Source organism: Ranitomeya variabilis, chromosome 6 (assembly GCF_051348905.1).
Source record: "Ranitomeya variabilis isolate aRanVar5 chromosome 6, aRanVar5.hap1, whole genome shotgun sequence".
Classification (NCBI taxonomy): Eukaryota; Metazoa; Chordata; class Amphibia; order Anura; family Dendrobatidae; genus Ranitomeya; species Ranitomeya variabilis.
The window spans coordinates 517428464-517452691 of record NC_135237.1 but is presented as its reverse complement, the minus strand read 5'-3'; the positions used below and the strand labels follow the sequence as shown (position 1 = coordinate 517452691).

General features: G+C 47.6%; 1 protein-coding gene across 1 annotated transcript in view; it reads left to right on the top strand.

Moving 5' to 3' along the window:
• Positions 1 to 242: 242 nt before the first annotated feature.
• The window catches only part of AZIN1 (antizyme inhibitor 1), a 37585-nt gene continuing 13599 nt past the window's right edge, over positions 243 to 24228 (top strand). Inside the window, exon 1 of the mRNA XM_077270998.1 lies at positions 243 to 535. The gene's annotated coding sequence lies outside the window, so the exon portion shown is untranslated. The remainder of the gene's footprint in view (positions 536 to 24228) is intronic.

Sequence of the window (24228 nt, the reverse complement as noted above, 5' to 3'; positions counted from 1 at the left end):
GTTTCGTGTCTCCTGATCCTCCCGGTTCTCTCCGGTACACACGTGCTGCGCTCGCACTTTCCGTCTGCTCCCCGTCCTGCCCTCACTGACACTCCAGCCGCTCTGCCCTTTTCATTGCCAGCTCCAAACATGGCGATCTTCACTCTCCGCATGATTACGTCACTAGTAGCCTCAGCCAATCATAGCAGTTAACTCCGCCTCTCGACTGCACACGGCATCCGGAGACTCCGCCTCCCCTGCGCGGACTCTATATAAGGCGCTCGCTCAGAGCCGGCCCTGGCTGGCTGGATCCTGTCTGACTGCTCCTCCATTACACGCAGGCACCGCACGCACACACGACCCTCCTCAGGCTTCTGTCTTCTCTGCATTGACGGATTAAACCAGCGCCGCGGACCCGGTTCTCGCCCGTGCCTCCTTTCGGGCTTATGGCAAGAGTCGCCAGTTGGATTTCTACCTTGTGTTCCCACACCACTTTTTAAAAATTCCGCCTAAAAAGAGAAGACGATTTCCCAAATCCTTCGGGCCGTTACTTCACGTAAGTAACATGGCTGCGCTGTGTCGTGATGGGTTTTTATGGGGATATCTGGTTTTTCAGCGGCCATTAACCCCTCCGTGTCGTGAACGGCTCATTGTAGTGGCGCCCTCTGGTGCCCGCTCTGGTAGTTACCACCCCGGTGACGGTTGTGTGTGAGAGAACGCGGCGCGTCACCCGGATGTTCCTAAGCACGCGCACGGGGGAAGAGTGGATGTCACGTGATCAGCACCAATAGTTTAAGTGGGCGGGGCTTGTTAAAAAGCGGGAATTTCAAATGTGCCGGCAGGTGGTTCTCGGGTCGTTGAGTTTGTGGCGGATTTTCTGAGGTGATGCTGGCGGCCTGCACTAGTGGTGAATGTCAGCTTGTGCCATATGTCTATATAAACATGATTTAATGAATTTTGTGAGGTAAAGGTATGACAGAAGTGGCATGCTTTAATCTTACATTTGGGTGCAGATCCGTGACGCTTTGCACATCTACGGCGGGTCTGAAAATACGTCCATGTTGGAAATGGATCACTCTCCCCAATTATGGCCTCCTGTAGTGCAGGTGCTAGTGCATGCTGGGAGGTCAGAGCTGACAGGACGCTGCGCTAGGGCATGCTGGGAGGTCAGAGCTGACGGGACGCTGCGCTAGTGCATGCTGGGAGGTCAGAGCTGACGGGACGCTGCGCTAGTGCATGCTGGGAGGTCAGAGCTGACGGGACGCTGCGCTAGTGCATGCTGGGAGGTCAGAGCTGACGGGACGCTGCGCTAGTGCATGCTGGGAGGTCAGAGCTGACGGGACGCTGCGCTAGGGCATGCTGGGAGGTCAGAGCTGACGGGACGCTGCGCTAGTGCATGCTGGGAGGTGAGAGCTGACGGGACGCTGCGCTAGTGCATGCTGGGAGGTGAGAGCTGACGGGACGCTGCGCTAGTGCATGCTGGGAGGTGAGAGCTGACGGGACGCTGCGCTAGTGCATGCTGGGAGGTGAGAGCTGACGGGACGCTGCGCTAGTGCATGCTGGGAGGTGAGAGCTGACGGGACGCTGCGCTAGTGCATGCTGGGAGGTGAGAGCTGACGGGATGCTGCGCTAGTGCATGCTGGGAGGTGAGAGCTGACGGGACGCTGCGCTAGTGCATGCTGGGAGGTGAGAGCTGACGGGACGCTGCGCTAGTGCATGCTGGGAGGTGAGAGCTGACGGGACGCTGCGCTAGTGCATGCTGGGAGGTGAGAGCTGACGGGACGCTGCGCTAGTGCATGCTGGGAGGTGAGAGCTGACGGGACGCTGCGCTAGTGCATGCTGGGAGGTGAGAGCTGACGGGACGCTGCGCTAGTGCATGCTGGGAGGTGAGAGCTGACGGGACGCTGCGCTAGTGCATGCTGGGAGGTGAGAGCTGACGGGACGCTGCGCTAGTGCATGCTGGGAGGTGAGAGCTGACGGGACGCTGCGCTAGTGCATGCTGGGAGGTGAGAGCTGACGGGACGCTGCGCTAGTGCATGCTGGGAGGTGAGAGCTGACGGGACGCTGCGCTAGTGCATGCTGGGAGGTGAGAGCTGACGGGACGCTGCGCTAGTGCATGCTGGGAGGTGAGAGCTGACGGGACGCTGCGCTAGTGCATGCTGGGAGGTGAGAGCTGACGGGACGCTGCGCTAGTGCATGCTGGGAGGTGAGAGCTGACGGGACGCTGCGCTAGTGCATGCTGGGAGGTGAGAGCTGACGGGACGCTGCGCTAGTGCATGCTGGGAGGTGAGAGCTGACGGGACGCTGCGCTAGTGCATGCTGGGAGGTGAGAGCTGACGGGACGCTGCGCTAGTGCATGCTGGGAGGTGAGAGCTGACGGGACGCTGCGCTAGTGCATGCTGGGAGGTGAGAGCTGACGGGACGCTGCGCTAGTGCATGCTGGGAGGTGAGAGCTGACGGGACGCTGCGCTAGTGCATGCTGGGAGGTGAGAGCTGACGGGACGCTGCGCTAGTGCATGCTGGGAGGTGAGAGCTGACGGGACGCTGCGCTAGTGCATGCTGGGAGGTGAGAGCTGACGGGACGCTGCGCTAGTGCATGCTGGGAGGTGAGAGCTGACGGGACGCTGCGCAAGTGCATGCTGGGAGGTCAGAGTTGACTGGATGCTGCGCTAGTGCATGCTGGGAGGTCAGAGCTGACTGGAGAGTGACTGGAGCTGCTGCATCTGACTAAAAACCTTCCGGTCACCTACTTTTTCATATAGAAGCTTCGGCCACCGCCATCAGGGCTTATCTACAGCATTAAAGAAGGTTGTGGATAAGCCCCCGCCGATGTAACCTGATTGATAAGAAACAAGTCAGATTATACTCACCGGGGGGAGGGCGGTCAGATGGGCATCGCGGTCCGGCACCTCCCATCTTCGAACGATGACGTCCTCTTCCTTGCTTCCTGTTGCAGCTCCTGTGCAGGCGTACTTTATCTGAGGGCAGCAGTGTGCTGGGCTTCTCGGACCTTTCCCTGTGCACTGCAGTACTTTGCTCTGCCCTCAACAGATAAAGTATGCCTGCGCAGGAGCTGCAACAGGAAGCAAGGAAGAGGACGTCATCGCACGGAGATGGGAGGTGCTGGACCCGGACCTGCAATGCCCATCAAACCCAAACCGCAGCAGACCGACCCCCCCAGGTGAGTATAATCTAGCTTCTTTTTCTTTCAGGTTACATGGGGGGGCTTGCCTACAGCATTACAGAATGCTGTAGATAAGCCCCTGATGGCGGTGGCCAAAGCTTATATACGAAAAAGTAGGTGACAGATTCCCTTTAAAGGAAATGTCCAGGGTAAATGCATTATCACTAGTGATTAGCGAATGTGCTAGCATAAGGCGATATCCATACATGCTTGAGTGCTAAGTGTCTTCGGCATGCTCAAATATTATGGTTGCGTCCCCGCTGCTGCATGTCTTGCAACTGTTCAACAGCTGCAACACGTGCAGGTGTGGTGACTCAAATGTATTTTTCGAGCACACAGAAGTCACTCTGTTTAGTACCTGGGCATGTAGGGATAACACTTTATCCCAGCACGTTTGCTCATCACTAGATATCACCTGGCTGTTTTAGGAGATTTAATAATCTGACCTCTGGGAGATTGGAGGATCGGGGACCGGCAGTCAGACACTTAAATAGTTGCAAACTTCCTGTAGTTGGTGCCTGTTACTCCAGTCTTGATAAGTTGTCAACAGTTTTCGCTGCTTTCTTTTCTATTCTTAGATATGTGCTTTATGAACGGCCGTGAATGGCCTAGAGTAGTCTGGTCCCTGAGGTCTTGGGATGTCAGGAGGAGGCTGCTGTTGGGTCCATCTAGGCCAAGGCTTCTTAAACGTTTTCTATACACAGCTAAGAAAAGGATCGTGCTTCACTTGATAGACCATGATGGCGTCTGGGTCTCGTCAAAATAGTACAAGTCCATGCTAAAATTTGAGCATCAATTTGCCCCTTTTACGCTTCTGCCCCCAATAAGTCAGTTGTGCTGCTCAACTAAATACTACAGTAGCTGCCATAGCTGAGAGCAGAATAAAACTAGGATGAAAAAGACTGCAATAGAGTTTTATCCAAGGGAGATAAGGGTGGTAAATAAGGTTATGCTACCCTGATATATTTGTGCCTTCACATTTCAATCACTTATAAATCCACCTTCTGCGAATCATCAGATCGGGAAAACACAGATAAAGTGGATTTGTGGGTAAGTTGTGCTGCTGGTAACCCATGTAAGAAATCCAGAAAGAAAGTATATGCCTTTTGTCATCAATCAGCATGTTTCAGAGTAACTCAGACTTCTTGCTCTGTGTGGTACGTAAGAGCACTTCTATGCTGTTGGCCTAGATGCACAGGAGCGCTCCTACCTACTGCACATTATTCATTTTTATAGCGCCATTTATTCCATGAGCTGGTCGTGCGGCAGTTCAGCAGACTTAAGGATCGCTGGAGGTTGTAGGCTTGTCGGAAGAGGTGGGTCTTCAGGTTCTTTTGCAAGTCGTCTGTGGTACTTTGATACACATTGACTGAATAAAGAGAAAAAGCATGTACTGTCTGTGGATTTACTATATGGGATACCAGCAGTGCAGACTATCCGCAAATCCTTATAGATGGGAGCAGGCAGAGTGTAATCACTGTTATTACCACTGTCCCACCACCAGCGAGTGAGCACCTCTGTCCAGGCCCGGCACAGCCTTGATTGCAAATCTCCCACAGATTCCAGAACCATACAAAAGAATGAGACGTTAAAAACCTTTGCCAAGTGTTTGTGAAGTCAAGTGAATCAAAATTAAGGTGGCTGACCAATACATTTTATGTAACCTATGGCCTGTCATATGGAAAGGCCATCACTAAACAAAGTGCTGGTTTGCTGCAGATTTGTGGAGCCTGTACTGTAGCCTAACATAAGGCTTTCTGCAGTAACTGGGGCCTCTGTGCTGTATAGTATACACTATATATTAACGTTGAATATTGACATCAAGTCCCTTTCAGCTTGTAGTAACTGAAAACATCGCCCCCAAAAGTCTACCAATGTCCAAATACTAGCACTAACTTGCCCTAAAATGACTTGGAGCAGCAAAACTATGATTAGCACAAATTGGCTTACTCTTTTACAAATCTTTTCAAACTAGATGAATTTTGTTTTTAAATTTCCTAATGGAATTACTTATTGGTAAATTGGCAATAAAATTGTTCTTTTCTAAACTATTTGGGGAGGTTTTACAATGAAGTGCAATCCCTATATAAATGAAGCGTTCTATAACTTTCTAATATACAGTGTACCACCACTAATTAAAAGTTTGTACAGGAAATACAGTATTAAAAGCCTATTTATGGAATGGGTCACTGATAGCAGATTGGTAGGGTCCATCGCCTGGTGCACCCAGAGATCAGCTCCTTGATCCAGAACTTTGCTTAGCAGCTCTGGTCAAAGTATAGCAGCCTCTACTGGCTGACGGCTACTACAGCACAGTTTCTATTCAATAGAATATTAGCTGTGGACTGTGCAGAGGCTGCTATACATTGAATGAAGCTACCAAGCGCCGTTCAGTGTTTACATACAGCTGCTGCCATAGAAATAACAGCTGATCTGTCGGGGACTAAACATCGGAACCCAACCAAACTGCTGTTGATTACCTAGCAATCCTGAATGCCCAGACAACACCTTTAACCCCTTAATGACTGCCAATACGCCTTTTAACTGACCTGAGATATAAGAGAATAGCTTCCCCATACAGGTGACAATGGAGCAGCTGTCTACTATAGCTGACAACTTGCTGTATCAGCCATGATCATTGCTGGCACCGTCCAAATCTGTTTAACCCCTTAGATGCTGCTGTCAATAGTGACTACATCATATAAATGGTTAACAGAGTTTGGGGGTTTCCTCTTTATCCAAATTGGTGCCCTCAGATCATGATTGTGTGGTCCTGATGTTTGTCATGTCAATTTATAACCAAATAGCGGCCTTAGAGTCTGACGGCTGTAGTAATCTGTTCAGAAGTTAGCGGCATTTATGTGGTATAAATACAAATTTTCATTTGTCATGCTACTTTGCATTAATTCCTGAAACGCACCCGAAGGGTTAATAAACTACCTGACTGCAGTTTTCAATATGTCAGGGGGTGCTGTTTTTAAAATGGTATCACTTTTGGGGGTTTCCCAAACCCTAAAGGCACTTCAAACATGGATAGATCCCTAAAACAATACATTTTGTAAATTTCCTTGAAAAAATGAAAAATTCCTGCTACATTTTCTCTGTCCCCCATGACGGCACCACGGAGAGAGGGGATCCGCCCACCAAGGACAGGAAACCTACAGATAAAAAGGCGGTACCTCTCTCCCACATCAGTTTGGTTTCCTGTCCTTGACGGGACCTGCAGCAGATCTTACCTCAGATCGTCGTTGGATTCCGGGGCCAGTCAGACCGGTTCAGGCAGCGAGGGTTCCCTGCCTCGGCTAGGCTGGGCCACCCGAAGCGCCACCGCTGGGATCAGTAGGTCTCTAGGGTGAGCGGGGGACCGCAGCAGCAGCACTGCAGTCCCTAGAGGAATCCTCACTACGTGGGGATTCCAGATGGCACACACCCGCACGAAAACCACTGTGAGGGGTCCCTCCATAGGTGGAGCACGGCGCGACAATGCGCGCTTGAACGGCGCACCAGGAAGCATCAGCGGCATAGTGTCGGACTTCCGGGTTAGCAACGCGCATGCGCGGGTGCCACAATGCCTGCTGGGCGGAGCAGGGCATTCTGGGCGGCGCAGGGCTTGCTGGGAACGCGGTGCATGCTGGGATTGGTGCATGCGCACAGCTATGCGTCGGGGAGCGCGCGGAAATCGGCGCACAGGATATTTAAATGGGACCTGTCACCCTGGCTAGTTGCTTTAATGGAGTACAGCCAGCGGTCCCCTGCAGCTATGAGTGACCCCGAATTGCAGGGCTCACCAGCGCAGCAACCGCAGGCACCGCAGCAGCAGAAACGCCGGCAGCAGGGGCAAGGGACATCTCATGTCCAGCGGCGTGGAGCTGGAGCACGGTCTGGATCTCAGCACAGCAAAAATTCTAGTGCTGCATCCGGATCAAAGGAGCACCATACTGTCGATACGGACCATCCACAGCCGGTACTGAGGGTACACCAGGTGGTGAGTGATCTCCGTGAATGCTCCGGCTAATAGAGCCTACCTTTCTCTTGTTGTTTTAGGGAAGGAAGAGCGCAGGGAAGTCCAAACATAAAATCTGCGCACTTTGTAAAGAAGATTTACCTGCCTCCTGGGAAAAAAGATTATGTAAATCCTGTATGGAAGAGACTCTCTGTGAAGGGCTTCCAGGGTTCGCCACAGAACTCAAAACAGTAATTAAAACTCAGGCACCTTTAAGTCTCTCCAGGAGGGTAAAAAGCGTAAAAAAATTAAACAAAAAACCCCTATATCTGACTCTAGTGACTCGGATAGCGGGGAGGTTAGTTCAAATTCCTCCAATTCTTCATCATCCTCTTCTCAGGGGGGTCGTAGTTGTTTCCCATTAGAAGAAACGGACTCCCTAATTAAAGCGGTCAGAAGTACCATGGGCCTTGCTGATTCCCACACTAAAAAATCAGTCCAAGATATCATGTTCGGTGGACTGGAGCAGAAAAAAAGAAGGGTGTTTCCCCTTAATGATAAAATACAAGCCTTAATAAACAGAGTGGAGAAAACCTTTAAGAAAGGCCCTGCTTACACCCAAAAGGAAATACCCTTTTGAAGACCCTGCATGCTCCTTTTGGGAAAAAGCACCCAAATTAGACGTAGCAATCGCTAAAGCGTCAAAAAAGTTTGCCCTACCTTTTGAAGACATGGGGGTCTTAAAGGATCCCATGGATAAAAAAGCGGATGCTTTCCTAAAAAGTTCCTGGGAAGCAGCAGGGGGGGGGGGCCTAAAACCAGCAGTGGCCGCAGCTTGCACTTCCCGCTCCCTTATGGTATGGCTTGACCAGCTGGAAACCCAGCTCAAGGATAAGGCATCCAGAGACAGTATACTAAATACCCTACCAGTAATGAAAGGGGCAGCCGCTTTTCTGGCCGATGCGTCAGCAGACTCCATCAGGCTTTCGGCCAGATCAGCGGTATTCTCCAATGCAGCCAGAAGAGCCCTCTGGCTCAAATGTTGGCCCGGAGACCTCCAAACAAAGGCAATACTTTGTAATATTCCTTGTGAGGGAGAATTTCTTTTCAGCTCTACTCTGGATGATATTTTGGAAAAGGCAGGGGACAAAAAGGTCCTTTCCCGTTCTGCAATACCCATCTTACAAACGTCCTTTTCGGAGTAAAAAATTCTACCGTAGGAAGCCCCCTAGGCCACAGGACAGATGGGAAGATAAAAAGAATAAGAATAAAGGGTTTATTTTCAACAAACAATGAACTTTTGCCCCAGGTGGGAGGAAGATTGTCCCTCTTCCTCTCAGCCTGGAAAAAGATAACCAGCAGTGCCTGGATTCTGGACTTGGTACAATCGGGACTGAAATTCAGATTTCTTACGTTCCCTCAGCCGTCCTTCCTGGTGACAGCTCAGAGAGCTTCTCCACAGGAGCGCATGGCTCTGGAACAGGAAGTCACAACATTATTGAACAAAGGGGTTCTTCAGGAGGTCCCCCTCCAGGAAAAAGGGAGAGGGTTCTACTCTCCGATTTTTCTCAGGAAAAAACCAGACGGGTCTTTCAGGACAATTATCAATTTAAAAAACTTAAACAAACACCTGATTGTGGAACCTTACAAAATGGAAACAATAAAGACAGCAGTCAAAATGTTGTTTCCGCATTGTTTCATGGTAGTACTCGACTTAAAGGACGCATACTACCACGTCCCCATTCACATAGACTTCCAAAAATTCCTCAGGGTGGCAATCGAAATAGGAGGGATGGTAAAGCATTATCAGTTTACAGCCCTACCATTCGGTCTCGCAATAGCCCCAAGGGTATTTACCAAATTGATAGCGGAAGTCATGGCAGACCTGAGAAAACAAAACACCCTAATCGTCCCATACCTGGACGATTTCCTGATAATAGGCAACTCTCCCCAACATTGCAAAAACCAGCTAGAGTTAGTTATGGACTCTTTGGAAAGCTTGGGGTGGCTCCTGAATCTGAAGAAGTCCAGACTAATACCGAATCAGATTCAGGAGTACCTGGGAATCACGTTGGATTCCATCTCCCAGGAATGTCGCCTACCCCAAGAAAAGATCCAAAAGATGGTGGGGTTAGTGTCCAGGGCAAGAGATCTCCCCTCTATATCGCTTCGAGAAGCAATGTCTCTCCTCGGGTCCATGACAGCCTGCATTTCTGCCGTCCAATGGGCCCAGTCACATACAAGGGAACTGCAATGGCAGATATTAGCGGAAGAAATTTTCCTGAAGGGGAATTTAGAAAGTCGGTTCACCTTCTCATCAAACACAATTCTCTCGCTAGATTGGTGGACAAAAGACAGCAATTTGGGCCGCGGTCTACCGTGGGTGATCCCAGTGTCAAAGGTGGTAACCACAGACGCAAGTCCCTTTGGCTGGGGGGCTCACCTACACGATCTAGTGGTTCAGGGGACATGGTCAGACGACACAAAAGAAGCATCCTCCAACATGAGGGAATTACTGGCAGTAAAATTCGCTCTTACAGAATTCCAAAAACCCCTTCACTCACATCATGTAAGACTGTTTTCAGACAACAGAGTGGTAGTGGCCTACATAAACCATCAGGGGGGAAACACACTCTCAACCGCTGATGGAAGTCACACATTCAATCATACAGATGGCCGAGAAAAATTTAGCATCCTTGACGGCACTTCACATAAAAGGGGTGGACAATTTCAAGGCAGACTAATTGAGTCGGGTCTGCCTAAAACAGGGGGAATGGGAACTGAACCAGTCCATATTCAATCAGATAACGGAGATGTGGGGGTCTCCGACAATAGATCTCTTCGCAAACAACTTAAATCGGAAGGTGACCACCTTTTGTTCCATAAACCCAGCAGGGAACCCGGTGGCGCTGGATGCTTTCATGATTCCTTGGAAGCACAAACTGGGTTATGCATTTCCCCCTATCACACTGATACCAGCGGTTCTGAGGAAAATAAGGGAGGACAGCGCCCGGGTGATATTGATTGCCCCTTTCTGGCCGAAGAGAACTTGGTTTTCCTGGGCCAGAAGGATGTCCATAACAGACCCTTGGATACTCCCAGACCTGCCCAATCTCCTATTCCAGGGTCCAGTATCACACCCGCAGGTAGCGAGGTTACACATGACAGCTTGGAATTTGAGAGGGGGTTACTGATAGAGAAAGGCTTTTCTCAAGGTCTAGTGTCAACTCTCTTAAAAAGTAGAAAATTAACAACTACTAAGCAGTATGGTAAAATCTGGAAGAAATTCCTCTCTTCCTCGGGGGCTAAAGTCTCCGAGGGAATCCCTCTCAAATTGGTGTTAGAATTTCTGCAAAATGGGCTGGAAAAAGGCCTAGCCACTAATACACTGAAGGTTCATATTGCCGCACTTGGGGCACTGTTTAATTACAATCTAGCAAAGAATCGTTGGGTTTCCAGATTCATTAAGGCGGCAGAAAGATCTAGGCCTCTACCCTCACGTAGAGCCCCACAGTGGGACTTAAATCTAGTTCTTACGGCCCTTACCAAAGCACCCTTTGAGCCCTTAAAAGAACTTCCCTTAAAGATTCTATCCTTTAAAACCTCCCTTTTGGTAGCCCTCACTTCAGCCCGAAGAATTAGTGACATACAAGCCTTGTCAGCCGGGCCACCCTTCACACTAATATTGGAGGACAGGGTGGTATTAAAAACTGATCCGGCATACTTACCAAAGGTGGCCTCCCGGTTCCATAGGTCCCAAGAGATCTCCCTTCCCTCCTTCTGTCCTAACCCTAAGAACGAGGGGGAAAAATCACTACACACATTGGATGTCAGAAGGTGTCTCATCCATTACCTAGAGGCTACTAGGGAGTGTAGAGAGGAAGGATCTCTTTTTGTGTGTTTTCAGGGCCCTCGGAAAGGCAAAAAAGCCTCCAAGGGTACATTGGCAAGATGGATCAGGGATGCCATCAACCTCGCGTATACCTCAAGCGGGATGCCAGCTCCACCGGAAGTTAAAGCTCATTCAACCAGGGCGATGGCTGCTTCCTGGGCAGAGAGCCGGAGCAACAATAGACCAGATATGTAGAGCTGCTACTTGGTCTTCACCCTCAACTTTCTTTAGGCACTATCGGTTGGACTTAAATTCTTCTTCAGACCTTACCTTTGGTAGAAGGGTTCTGGAAGCGGTAGTCCCTCCCTAATGTAGACAGTCTCTGCAATTCTCTCCGTGGTGTCGTCATGGGGGACAGAGAAAATAGTAGTTACTCACCGATAACTGTGTTTCTCTGAGCCCATGACGGCACCCGTACATTCCCACCCTCACGCGTGGGTGTGCACATTCTTACAATGTTTAGTTATGTATATAATCATTAAGCACGCGGTATCTTTATTAAGGTTTAGTAATGTTGAAACATTTGTAATCGTTAACCTGATGTTCCCTTTATGCTCTGTAAACAAACTGATGCGGGAGAGAGGTACCGCCTTTTTATCTGTAGGTTTCCTGTCCTTGGTGGGCGGATCCCCTCTCTCCGTGGTGCCGTCATGGGCTCAGAGAAACACCGTTATCGGTGAGTAACTACTATTTTTAAACCTCCTAAAATGCTAACAATAAAAGAACATTTTATAAATGGTGCTGATGTAAAGCAGACATGTGGGAAATTTTATTTATTAATGTCTTGCTGTGGTATGACTCTCTGGATTAAAGGGATAATCACTCAAAGTTTGAAAATTGCTAATTTTTTAAAAAATTTTCTCAAATTTCTGATGTTTATTATAAACACAAAACATATTGACCTAAATTTATCATTATCATAAAGTATAATGTGTCACGAAAAAACAAACTCAAAATCACTGGAATTTGTTGAAGGGTTCCAGAGTTATTACCACATAGTGACAGTGGTCAGATTTAAAAAATTTGGCTCCGTCACTAAGGGGTTAAAGATGGGTTTGCAGTCTGTGAGCATTTTTGGTTAAGTTGCTCAACAAAACAAAATACAAACTCGCAGCATGGACACGACAGGCACTCTAACAAAAACTGCCTCCGAAATGGATGTCTGGTGTTGACAGGACTGAACTACAGTACAGACCAAAAGTTTGGACACACCTTCTCATTTAAAGATTTTTCTGTATTTTCATGACTATGAAAATTGTACATTCACACTGAAGGCATCAAAACTATGAACATGTGGAATTATATACTTAACAAAAAAGTGTGAAATAACTGAAATTATGTCTTAGGCTACTTTCACACTAGCGTCGTGCACTGCACGTCGCTATGCGTCATTTTGCAGAAGAAACGCATCCTGCAAAAGTGCTTGCAGGATGCGTTTTTTCTCCATAGACTTATTACCGACGCAGTGCGACACATTGCCACACGTCGCAACTGTCGTGCGACAGTTGCGTTGTGTGGCGTCGGACCGTCGGTACAAAAAACGTTACATGTGATGTTTTTTTGTCTGACGTCTGCAGCATTTCCGACCGCGCATGCGCGCCTGGAACTCCGCCTCCCCGCACCTCACAATGGGGCAGCGGATGCGTTGAAAAACAGTATCCGCTGCCCCCGTTGTGCGGCGCTTTCACTGCTAGCGCACGACGCTAGTGTGAAAGTAGCCTTATTATCTAGGTTCTTCAAAGTAGCCACCTTTTGCTTTGATGACTGCTTTGCACACTCTTGGCATTCTCTTGATGAACTTCAAGTGGTAGTTACAGGGAATGGTTTTCACTTCACAGGTGTGCCCTGTCAGGTTTATTAAGTGGGATTTCTTGCCATCTTGCCAATGGGGTTGGGACCATCAGTTTTGTTGTGCAGAAGTCTGGTGGATACACAGCTGATAGTCCTACTGAATAGACTGTTAGAATTTGTATTATGGCAAGAAAAAAGCAGCGAAGTAAAGAAAATCAAGTGGCCATCATTACTTTAAGAAATGAAAGTCAGTCTGAAAAATTGGGCAAACTTTGAAAGTGTCCCCAAGTGCATTGGCAAAAACCATCAAGCGCTACAAAGAAACTGGCTCACATGAGGACCACCCCAGGAAAGGAAGACCAAGAGTCACCTCTGCTTCTGAGGATAAGTTTATCCGAGTCACCAGCCTCAGAAATCGCAGGTTAACAGCAGCTCAGATTAGAGACCAGGTGAATGCCACACAGAGTTCTAGCAGCAGACACATCTCTACAACAACTGTTAAAGGGAACCTGTCACCCCCAAATTCGAGGGTGAGCTAAGCCCACCAGCATAAGGGGCTTATCTACAGCATTCTGGAATGCTGTAGATAAGCCCCCCGATGTATCCTAAAAGATAAGAAAAAGAGGTTAGATTATACCTACCAAGGGGTGGTCCCGGTCCAGTCCGATGGGTGTTGCGGTCCGGTCCCATCTTCATCAGATGACGTCCTCTTCTTGTTTTCACGCTCCGGCGCAGGCGTACTTTGTCTGCCCTGTTGAGGGCAGAGCAAAGTACTGCAGGGCGCAGGTGCCAGGCCTCTCTGACCTTTCCTGGCGCCTGCGCGCTGCAGTACTTTGCTCTGCCCTCAACAGGGCAGATAAAGTACGCCTGCGCCGGAGCTGCAGTGTGAAGACCAGAAGAGGACGTCATCCTATGAAGATGGGAGGTCCCGGACCACGACGCCCACCGGATTGGACCACCCGCCCAGGTGAGTATGATATCTTTCTCATCTTTTAGGATACATCGGGGGGCTTATCTACAGCATTACAGAATGCTGTAGATAAGCCCCTGATGCCGGAGGGCTTAGCTCACCCTTGATTTTTTTGGGGTGACAGGTTCCCTTTAAGAGGAGACTTTGTGCAGCAGGCCTTCATTGTAAAATAGCTGCTAGGAAACAACTGCTAAGGACAGGCAACAAGCAGAAGAGACTTGTTTGGGCTAAAGAACACAAGGAATGGACATTAGACCAGTGGAAATCTGTGCTTTGGTCTGATGAGTCAAAATTTGAGATCTTTGGTTCCAACCACCGTGTCTTTGTGCGACGCAGAAAAGGTGAACGGATGGACTCTACATGCCTGGTTCCCACTGTGAAGCATGGAGGAGGTGTGATGGTGTGGGGGTGCTTTGCTGGTGACACTGTTGGGGATTTATTCAAAATTAAAGGCATACTGAACCAGCATGGCTACCACAGCATCTTGCAGCGGCATGCTATTCCGTCCGGTTTGCGTTTAGTTGGACCATCATTTATTTTTCAACAGGACAATGACCCCAAACACACCTCCAGGCTGTGTAAGGGCTATTTGACCAAGAAAGAGAGTGATGGGGTGCTACGCCAGATGACCTGGCCTCCACAGTCACCAGACCTGAACCCAATCGAGATGGTTTGGGGTGAGCTGGACCGCAGAGTGAAGGCAAAAGGGCCAACAAGTGCTAAGCATCTCTGGGAACTCCTTCAAGATTGTTGGAAGACCATTCCCGGTGACTACCTCTTGAAGCTCATCAAGAGAATGCCAAGAGTGTGCAAAGCAGTCATCAAAGCAAAAGGTGGCTACTTTGAAGAACCTAGAATATAAGACCTATTTTCAGTTGTTTCACACTTTTTTGTATATAATTCCACATGTGTTAATTCTCATAGTTTTGATGCCTTCAGTGTGAATGTACAATTTTCATAGTCATGAAAATACAGAAAAATCTTAAAGTGAGAAGGTGTCCAAACTTTTAGTCTCTACTGTATGTACAGGTCCTTCTCAAAAAATTAGCATATAGTGTTAAATTTCATTATTTACCATAATGTAATGATTACAATTAAACTTTCATATATTATAGATTCATTATCCACCAACTGAAATTTGTCAGGTCTTTTATTGTTTTAATACTGATGATTTTGGCATACAACTCCTGATAACCCAAAAAACCTGTCTCAATAAATTAGCATATCAAGAAAAGGTTCTCTAAACGACCTATTACCCTAATCTTCTGAATCAACTAATTAACTCTAAACACATGCAAAAGATACCTGAAGGCCCCGTCTCACTAAGCGATTTACCAACGATCACGACCAGCGATACGACCTGGCCGTGATCGTTGGTAAGTCGCTGTGTGGTCGCTGGGGAGCTGTCACACAGACAGCTCTCCCCAGCGACCAACGATCAGGGGAACGACTTCGGCATCGTTGAAACTGTCTTCAACGATGCCGAAGTACCCCTCCAGCACCCGGGTAACCAGGGTAAACATCGGGTTACTAAGCGCAGAGCCGCGCTTAGTAACCCGATGTTTACCCTGGTTACCAAAAAAAACAAACACTACATACTCGCCTTTCGGTGTCCAGGTCCCTTGCCGTCTGCTTCCTGCTCTGACTGAGCCGCCGTACACTGAGCAGAGCGCAGCGGTGACGTCACTGCTGTGCTCTCACTTCTCACTGTACGGCCGGGAGTCAGTGAGAGCAGGAAGCAGACGGCAAGGGACCTGACGGACATCAGAAGGCGAGTATGTACTGTTTGGTTTTTTTTACATTTACGCTGGTAACCAGGGTAAACATCGGGTTACTAAGCGCGGCCCTGCGCTTAGTAACCCGATGTTTACCCTGGTTACCAGTGAAGACATCGCTGGATCGGTGTCACACACACCGATTCAGCAATGTCAGCGGGGCCTCAACGACCAAAAAAAGGTCCAGGCCATTCCGACACGACCAGCGATCTCGCAGCAGGGGCCTGATCGCTGGTACGTGTCACACATAGCGAGATCGCTATGGAGGTCGCTGTTGCGTCACAAAACTTGTCTGTGAGGCTTTTAAAAACTCCCTGCCTGGTTCATTACTCAAAACCCCCATCATGGGTAAGACTAGCGACCTGACAGATGTCAAGAAGGCCATCATTGACACCCTCAAGCAAGAGGGTAAGACCCAGAAAGAAATTTCTCAACAAATAGGCTGTTCCCAGAGTGCTGTATCAAGGCACCTCAATGGTAAGTCTGTTGGAAAGAAACAATGTGGCAGAAAACGCTGTACAACGAGAAGAGGTGACAGGACCCTGAGGAAGATTGTGGAGAAGGACCGATTCCAGACCTTGGGGAACCTGAGGAAGCAGTGGACTGAGTCTGGTGTGGAAACATCCAGAGCCACCGTGCACAGGCGTGTGCAGGAAATGGGCTACAGGTGCCGCATTCCCCAGGTAAAGCCACTTTTGAACCATAAACAGCGGCAGAAGCGCCTGACCTGGGCTACAGAGAAGCAGCACTGGACTGTTGCTAAGTGGTCCCAAGTACTTTTTTCTGATGAAAGCAAATTTTGCATGTCATTCGGAAATCAAGGTGCCAGAGTCTGGAGGAAGACTGGGGAGAAGGAAATGCCAAAATGCCTGAAGTCCAGTGTCAAGTACCCACAGTCAGTGATGGTGTGGGGTGCCATGTCAGCTGCTGGTGTTGGTCCACTGTGTTTCATCAAGGGCAGGGTCAATGCAGCCAGCTATCAGGAGATTTTGGAGCACTTCATGCTTCCATCGGCTGAAATGCTTTATGGAGATGAAGGTTTCATTTTTCAGCACGACCTGGCACCTGCTCACAGTGCCAAAACCACTGGTAAATGGTTTACTGACCATGGTATTACTGTGCTCAATTGGCCTGCCAACTCTCCTGACCTGAACCCCATAGAGAATCTGTGGGATATTGTGAAGAGAAAGTTGAGAGACGCAAGACCCAACACTCTGGATGAGCTTAAGGCCGCTATTGAAGCATCCTGGGCCTCCATAACATCTCAGCAGTGTCACAGGCTGATTGCCTCCATGCCACGCCGCATTGAAGCAGTCATTTCTGCCAAAGGATTCCCGACCAAGTATTGAGTGCATAACTGAACATTATTATTTGATGGTTTTTTTGTTTGTTATTAAAAAACACTTTTATTTGATTGGACGGGTGAAATATGCTAATTTATTGAGACAGGTTTTTTGGGTTTTCAGGAGTTGTATGCCAAAATCATCAGTATTAAAACAATAAAAGACCTGACAAATTTCAGTTGGTGGATAATGAATCTATAATATATGAAAGTTTAATTGTAATCATTACATTATGGTAAATAATGAAATTTAACACTATATGCTAATTTTTTGAGAAGGACCTGTATATCATATGTTCCTAATAAAAAAAAAAAATGGATATCCTGTCCATGTGAATATATCCTAAACCAGCTCTTGAATTGCCTTCTGTGGTGGCTTGCTACAATGTATCAGAGTAAATGTATCGGTCTATCATGTGGAAGTCCAGTTATTTTCTAGGATCCTGTGGAATATGAAATGCTCTTATCCCATAGAAGCATTAAGATCTGGCAACTCCTTGGTCTCGGTGGTTCTGTAATAGTAGTAGGCTTCATTGGTCTATTTTTAGTGATAGTCCAGGATGGGCACGAGATGTTGGTGTCATTCCTAAGCCTTGTAATCTAGCCAAAAATTTTTTATCTGAATAGCTAAAATATTAATAGATCACTGAGCTCTTCTGAGATGCACATTCCTGTTGTAGGTGACTAGGATTTGCTTTTTAAGTACTATAGTTTGTGTATATACTGTATATCGTAGTCTTTCCATGGTGGAGCACATTCACATTAGTGGTGGTTCTCTGGCCTACATAAATTGTCTAGACAGGGAGGTAATTGGTTTACTCTTCGTTAACATAATAGAACAACATGTTTGTGATCAGCTTTGAGAAGCTAAGGAGATTACGTGTAGTGTAACAGACTCGTCATCTTATGTGAGCGCAGTGTTGGAATTATAGCAGAACTAGTTACATATCCAGACATAGGCTGTGGCTCGTAGCCCAGTCAGCTGTTATCACTCAGGGAATAGGCCGGCAAATATTTATTTCCCCAACTTACCAGATTAAAGATTGCACAACAATCATGAGCAGTTTATGTAATGCATGGACTAGAATGTTCCTTGGGAGGGAGAGCGGTGATATTTATTTTGGTCCTTAATTGGGGTGCGTTTAACTTGTCCCTTATGTGCAAAAGATGTTAGTGTAAGGGTACTGTCACACTCTGCAACTTTCCAACGATCACGACCAGCGATACGACCTGGCCGTGATCGTTGGAAAGTCGTTGTGTGGTCGCTGGAGAGCTGTCACACAGACCGCTCTCCAGCGACCAACGATGCCGAAGTCCCGGGTAACCAGGGTAAACATCGGGTTACTAAGCGCAGGGCCGCGCTTAGTAACCCGATGTTTACCGTGGTTACCAGCGTAAAAGTTAACCCCTTCATGACCCAGCCTATTTTGGCCTTAATGACCTTGCCGTTTTTTGCAATTCTGACCAGTGTCCCTTTATGAGGTAATAACTCAGGAACGCTTCAACGGATCCTAGCGATTCTGAGATTGTTTTTTCGTGACATATTGGGCTTCATGTTAGTGGTAAATTTAGGTCGATAATTTCTGAGTTTATTTGTGAAAAAAACGGAAATTTGGCGAAAATTTTGAAAATTTCGCAATTTTCACATTTTGAATTTTTATTCTGTTAAACCAGAGAGTTATGTGACACAAAATAGTTAATAAATAACGTTTCCCACATGTCTACTTTACATCAGCACAATTTTGGAAACAAATTTTTTTTTTGCTAGGAAGTTATAAGGGTTAAAATTTGACCAGTGATTTCTCATTTTTACAACAAAATTTACAAAACCATTTTTTTTAGGGACCACCTCACATTTGAAGTCAGTTTGAGGGTTCTATATGGCTGAAAATACCCCAAAGTGACACCATTCTAAAAACTGCACCCCTCAAGGTGCTCAAAACCACATTCAAGAAGTTTATTAACCCTTCAGGTGTTTCACAGCAGCAGAAGCAACATGGAAGGAAAAAATGAACATTTAACTTTTTAGTCACAAAATGATCTTTTAGCAACAATTTTTTTATTTTCCCAAGGGTAAAAGGAAAAACTGGACCACGAACGATGTTGTCCAATTTGTCCTGAGTACGCTGATACCTCATATGTGGGGGTAAACCACTGTTTGGGCATACGGCAGGGCTTGGAAGGAAAGGAGCGCCATTTGACTTTTTGAATGAAAAATTGGCTCCAATCTTTAGCGGACACCATGTCGCGTTTGGAGAGCCCCCGTGTGCCTAAACATTGGAGCTCCCCCACAAGTGACCCCATTTTGGAAACTAGACCCCCCAAGGAACTTATCTAGAAGCATAGTGAGCACTTTAAACCCCCAGGTGCTTCACAAATTGATCCGTAAAAATTAAACAGTACTTTTTTTTCACAAAAAAATTATTTTAGCCTCAATTTTTTCATTTTCACATGGGCAACAGGATAAAATGGATCCTAAAATTTGTTGGACAATTTCTCCTGAGTACACTGATACCTCACATGTGGGGGTAAACCACTGTTTGGGCACATGGTAAGGCTCGGAAGGGAAGGACCGCCATTTGACTTTTTGAATGAAAAATGATCTCCATCGCTAGCAGAGACCATGTCACGTTTGGAGAGCCCCCGTGTGCCTAAACATTGGAGCGCTCCCACAAGTGACCCCATTTTGGAAAGTAGACCCCCCAAGGAACTTATCTAGAAGCATAGTGAGCACTTTAAACTCTCAGGTGCTTCACAAATTGATCCGTAAAAATTAAAAAGTACTTTTTTTTCACACAAAATTTCTTTTAGCCTCAATTTTTTCATTTTCACATGGGCAACAGGATAAAATGGATCCTAAAATTTGTTGGGCAATTTCTGCTGAGTATGTTGATACCTCATATGTGGGGGTAAACCACTGTTTGGGTGCACGGCAAGGCTCGGAAGGGGAGGCGTGCCATTTGACTTTTTGAATGGAAAATTAGCTCCAATCGTTAGCGAACACCATGTCGCGTTTGGAGAGCCCCTGTGTGCCTAAACATTGGAGCTCCCCTACACGTGACCCCATTTTGGAAACTAGACCCCCCAAGGAACTTATCTAGATGCATAGTGAGCACTTATAACCCCCAGGTGCTTCACAGAAGTTTATAACGCAGAGCCGTGAAAATAAAAAAATAATTTTTCTTTCCTCAAAAATGAGTTTTAGCCCAGGATTTTTTAATTTTCCAAGGGTAATGGGAGAAATTGGACCCCAAATGTTGTTGTCCAGTTTGTCCTGAGTACGATGATACCCCATATGTGGGGGTAAACCACTGTTTGGGCACATGGCAGGGCTCGGAAGGGAAGGCAGGGCTCGGAAGGGAAGGCACGCCATTTGGCTTTTTGAATGGAAAATTAGCTCTAATCATTAGCGGACACCATGTCACGTTTGGAGAGCCCCTGTGTGCCTAAACATTGGAGCTCCCTAACAAGTGACCCCATTTTGGAAACTAGACCTCCCAAGGAACTAATCTAGATGTGTGGTGAGCACTTTGAACCCCCAAGTGCTTCGCAGAAGTTTATAACGCAGAGCCGTGAAAATAATAAATGTGTTTCCTTTCCTCAAAAATATTTTTTTAGCCCAGAATTTTTTATTTTTGCAAGGGTAACAGGAGAAATTGGACCCCAAAAGTTGTTGTCCAGTTTCTCCTGAGTACGGTGATACCCCATATGTGGGGGTAAACCACTGTTTGGGCACATGCCGGGGCTCGGAAGGGAAGTAGTGACGTTTTGGAATGCAGACTTTGATGGAATGCTCTGCGGGCGTCACGTTGCATTTGCAGAGCCCCTGATGTGCCTAAACAGTAGAAACACCCCACAAGTGACCCCATTTTGGAAACTAGACCCCCCAAGGAACTTATCTAGATGTGTGATGAGCACATTCAACCCCCAAGTGCTTCACAGAAGTTTACAACGCAGAGCCGTGAAAATAAAAATCATTTTTCTTTCCTCAAAAAAGATGTTTTAGCAAGCAATTTTTTATTTTCACAAGGGTAACAGGAGAAATTGGGCCCCAATGTTTGTTGCCCAGTTTGTTGTGAGTACAGTGATACCCCATATGTGGGGGTAAACCACTGTTTGGGCACACGTCAGGGCTCGGAAGGGAAGTAGTGACATTTGAAATGCAGACTTTGATGGAATGGTCTGCGGGCGTCACGTTGCATTTGCAGAGCCCCTGATGTGCCTAAACAGTAGAAACACCCCACAAGTGACCCCATTTTGGAAACTAGACCCCCCAAGGAACTTATCTAGATGTGTGATGAGCACATTCAACCCCCAAGTGCTTCACAGAAGTTTACAACGCAGAGCCGTGAAAATAAAAAATAGTTCTTCTTTCCTCAAAAATTATGTCTTGGCAAGTAATTTTTTATTTTTGCAAGGGTAACAGGAGAAATTGGACCCCAACAGTTGTTGCCCAGTTTGTCCTGAGTACGCTGGTACCCCAAATGTGGGGGTAAACCACTGTTTGGGCACACGTCGGGGCTTGGAAGGGAGGGAGCACCATTTGACTTTTTGAATGCAAGATTGGCTGGAATCAATGGTGGCGCCATGTTGCGTTTGGAGACCCCTGATGTGCCCTAACAGTGGAAACCCCTCATTTCTAACTTCAACACTAACCCCAACACACCCCTAATCCTAATCCCAACTGTAGCCATAACCCTAATCCCAACCCTAACCCCAACACACCCCTAACCACAACCCTAACCCCAACACACCCGTAACCCTAATTCCAACCCTAGCCCTAATTCCAACCCTAACCCTAAGGGTATGTGCCCACGTAGCGGATTCGTGTGAGATTTTTCCGCACGACTTTTGAAAAATCTGCAAGTAAAAGGCACTGCGTTTTACCTGCGGATTTACAGCAGATTTCCAGTGTTTTTTTGTGCGGATTTCACCTGCGGATTCCTATTGAGGAACAGGTGTAAAACGCTGCGGAATCCGCACAAAGAATTGACATGCTGTGGAAAATACAACGCAGCGTTTCTGCACGGAATTTTCCGCACCATGGGCACAGCGGATTTAGTTTTCCATAGGTGTACACGGTACTGTAAACCTGATGGAAAACTGCTACGAATTCGCAGCGGCCAATCCGCTGCGGATCCGCGGCCGATCCGCTGCGGATCCGCTGCCAAATCCGCACATGCCATAACCCTAACCCTACCCGTAACCCTAACCCTAGTTCTAACCCTAACCACAGTGGGGAAAAAAAATAAAAAAATATTTTCTTTATTTTATTATTGTCCCTATCTATGGGGGTGATAAAGGGGGGGGTTTATTTATTATTTTTTTTATTTTGATCGCTGTGGTAGAACCTACCACAGCGATCAAAATGTACCTGTAAGGAATCTGCCGGCCGGCGGGCGTACTGAGCATGCGCCCGCCATTTTGGAAGATGGCGGCGCCCAGCGAGGAGACGGCCGGAGACCGGGAGGATCGGTAAGTATGAAGGGGTGGTGGGGGGGTGGATCTGAGCACAGGGGGGGTGATCGGAGGACGGGGGGAGCGGACAGCAGGACGGGGGAGCGGGCAGGAGCACGGGGCAGCGGAGCACAGGACGGAGGGGACCGGACCCCATAACGGAGCGGTGGGGGGGCGATCGGTGGGGTGGGGGGTGGTCACTTCAGGTTTTCCAGCCATGGCCGATGATATTGCAGCATCGGCCATGGCTGGATTGTAATATTTCACCTGTTTTTTAGGTGAAATATTACAAATCGCTCTGATTGGCAGTTTCACTTTCAACAGCCAATCAGAGCGATCGTAGCCACGGGGGGGTGAAGCCACCCCCCCTGGGCTGAAGCACCACTCCCCCTCTCCCTGCAGATCGGGTAAAATAGGAGTTAACCCCTTCACCCGATCTGCAGGGACGCGATCATTCCATGACGCCACATAGGCGTCATGGGTCGGATTGGCACGGGTTTTCATGACGCCTATGTGGCGTCATGGGTCGGGAAGGGGTTAAAAAAAAAAAAAAACCGTACATACTCACATTCCGGTGTCCTTCAGGTCCCTTGCCGTCTGCTTCCCGCACTGACTGAGTGCCGCCGTAAAGTGAAAGCAGATCACAGCGGTGACGTCGCCGCTGTGATCTGCTCTCACTTTCCGGCCGGCAGTCAGTCAGAGCGGGAAGCAGACGGCAAGGGACCTGAAGGACACCGGAATGTGAGTGTGTACGTTTTTTTTTTTTTTTTACTTTTACGCTGGTAACCACGGTAAACATCGGGTTACTAAGCGCGGCCCTGCGCTTAGTAACCCGATGTTTATCCTGGTTACAAGCGAACGCATCGCTGGATCGGTGTCACACACAACGATCCAGCGATGACAGCGGGAGATCCAGCGACGAAATAAAGTTCCAAACGATCTGCTACGACGTACGATTCTCAGCAGGGTCCCTGATCGCAGTAGCGTGTCAGACACTGCGATATCGTATGGATATCGCTGGAACGTCACGGATCGTACCGTCGTAGCGACAAAAGTGCCACTGTGTGACAGTACCCTAAAGCATTTATTCCCATTGTCTGGTTCACAGTTCACCTGGATATCATTGCATTTCATATACTATATAACTTCATTTAGAGAATGTTTTAGTAATGCGGAGTCATAATTTTCTGTCCTCTATGGTTTCACACCTCCCATCTTGAGTGACTGCTTCATATTGTTTGTTTAGGGGGAGCCTTCAGTCAGAGACCAGCGTCGGGGAAGTCTCATACTAGTCATCTTGGCTGTTTTGCCTGGATTTTAAGTGTTTTCTCCAGTCCTAAATGCTGTTGCATTTGAGTCAAACCTGCACGCTGCAGTAGCAGATCTGCTCTAGAAGTCATGCTGCCTGTGGTCATAATGGTCATTGTACGGTGTCCTCAAGAGCTGCGCTCACTGCTTTTAAAAGTACCTCACACACAAATAGCCCCTATGGGAGTGGATCTTAATGTCTCTCAACAGATGAAGGTCACAGCAGTATTGATTTACCATAGTCCACAAATGATGAGCTATTTTTTTTGCAAGGTTTTTGATGTACTTGATACAGTAGCAGGGCCGAGTTGTCAAATGGTTAAGATGTCGTGTACACCCCAGCTTTGTACACTCATGCTTTTTTAGTGATTCAAGGGTTATCATTAACCAGAAACGCTGAAACAATTAACCAAAGTCATGTCCTGATGTGGCGCCGGCTTTCCCTGTCAGATGGTCTATTCTTACATCTTTTTTGGGTTAGTGTGCATGCCGCCAGTGTTGGTGGCAACTGTGCAAATAGAGGGAATGCAGGGTGGGGTGAGGGATTTCTTTCCGGTCTGGACCAGCCCAATCTAGTTTTCTTTTTC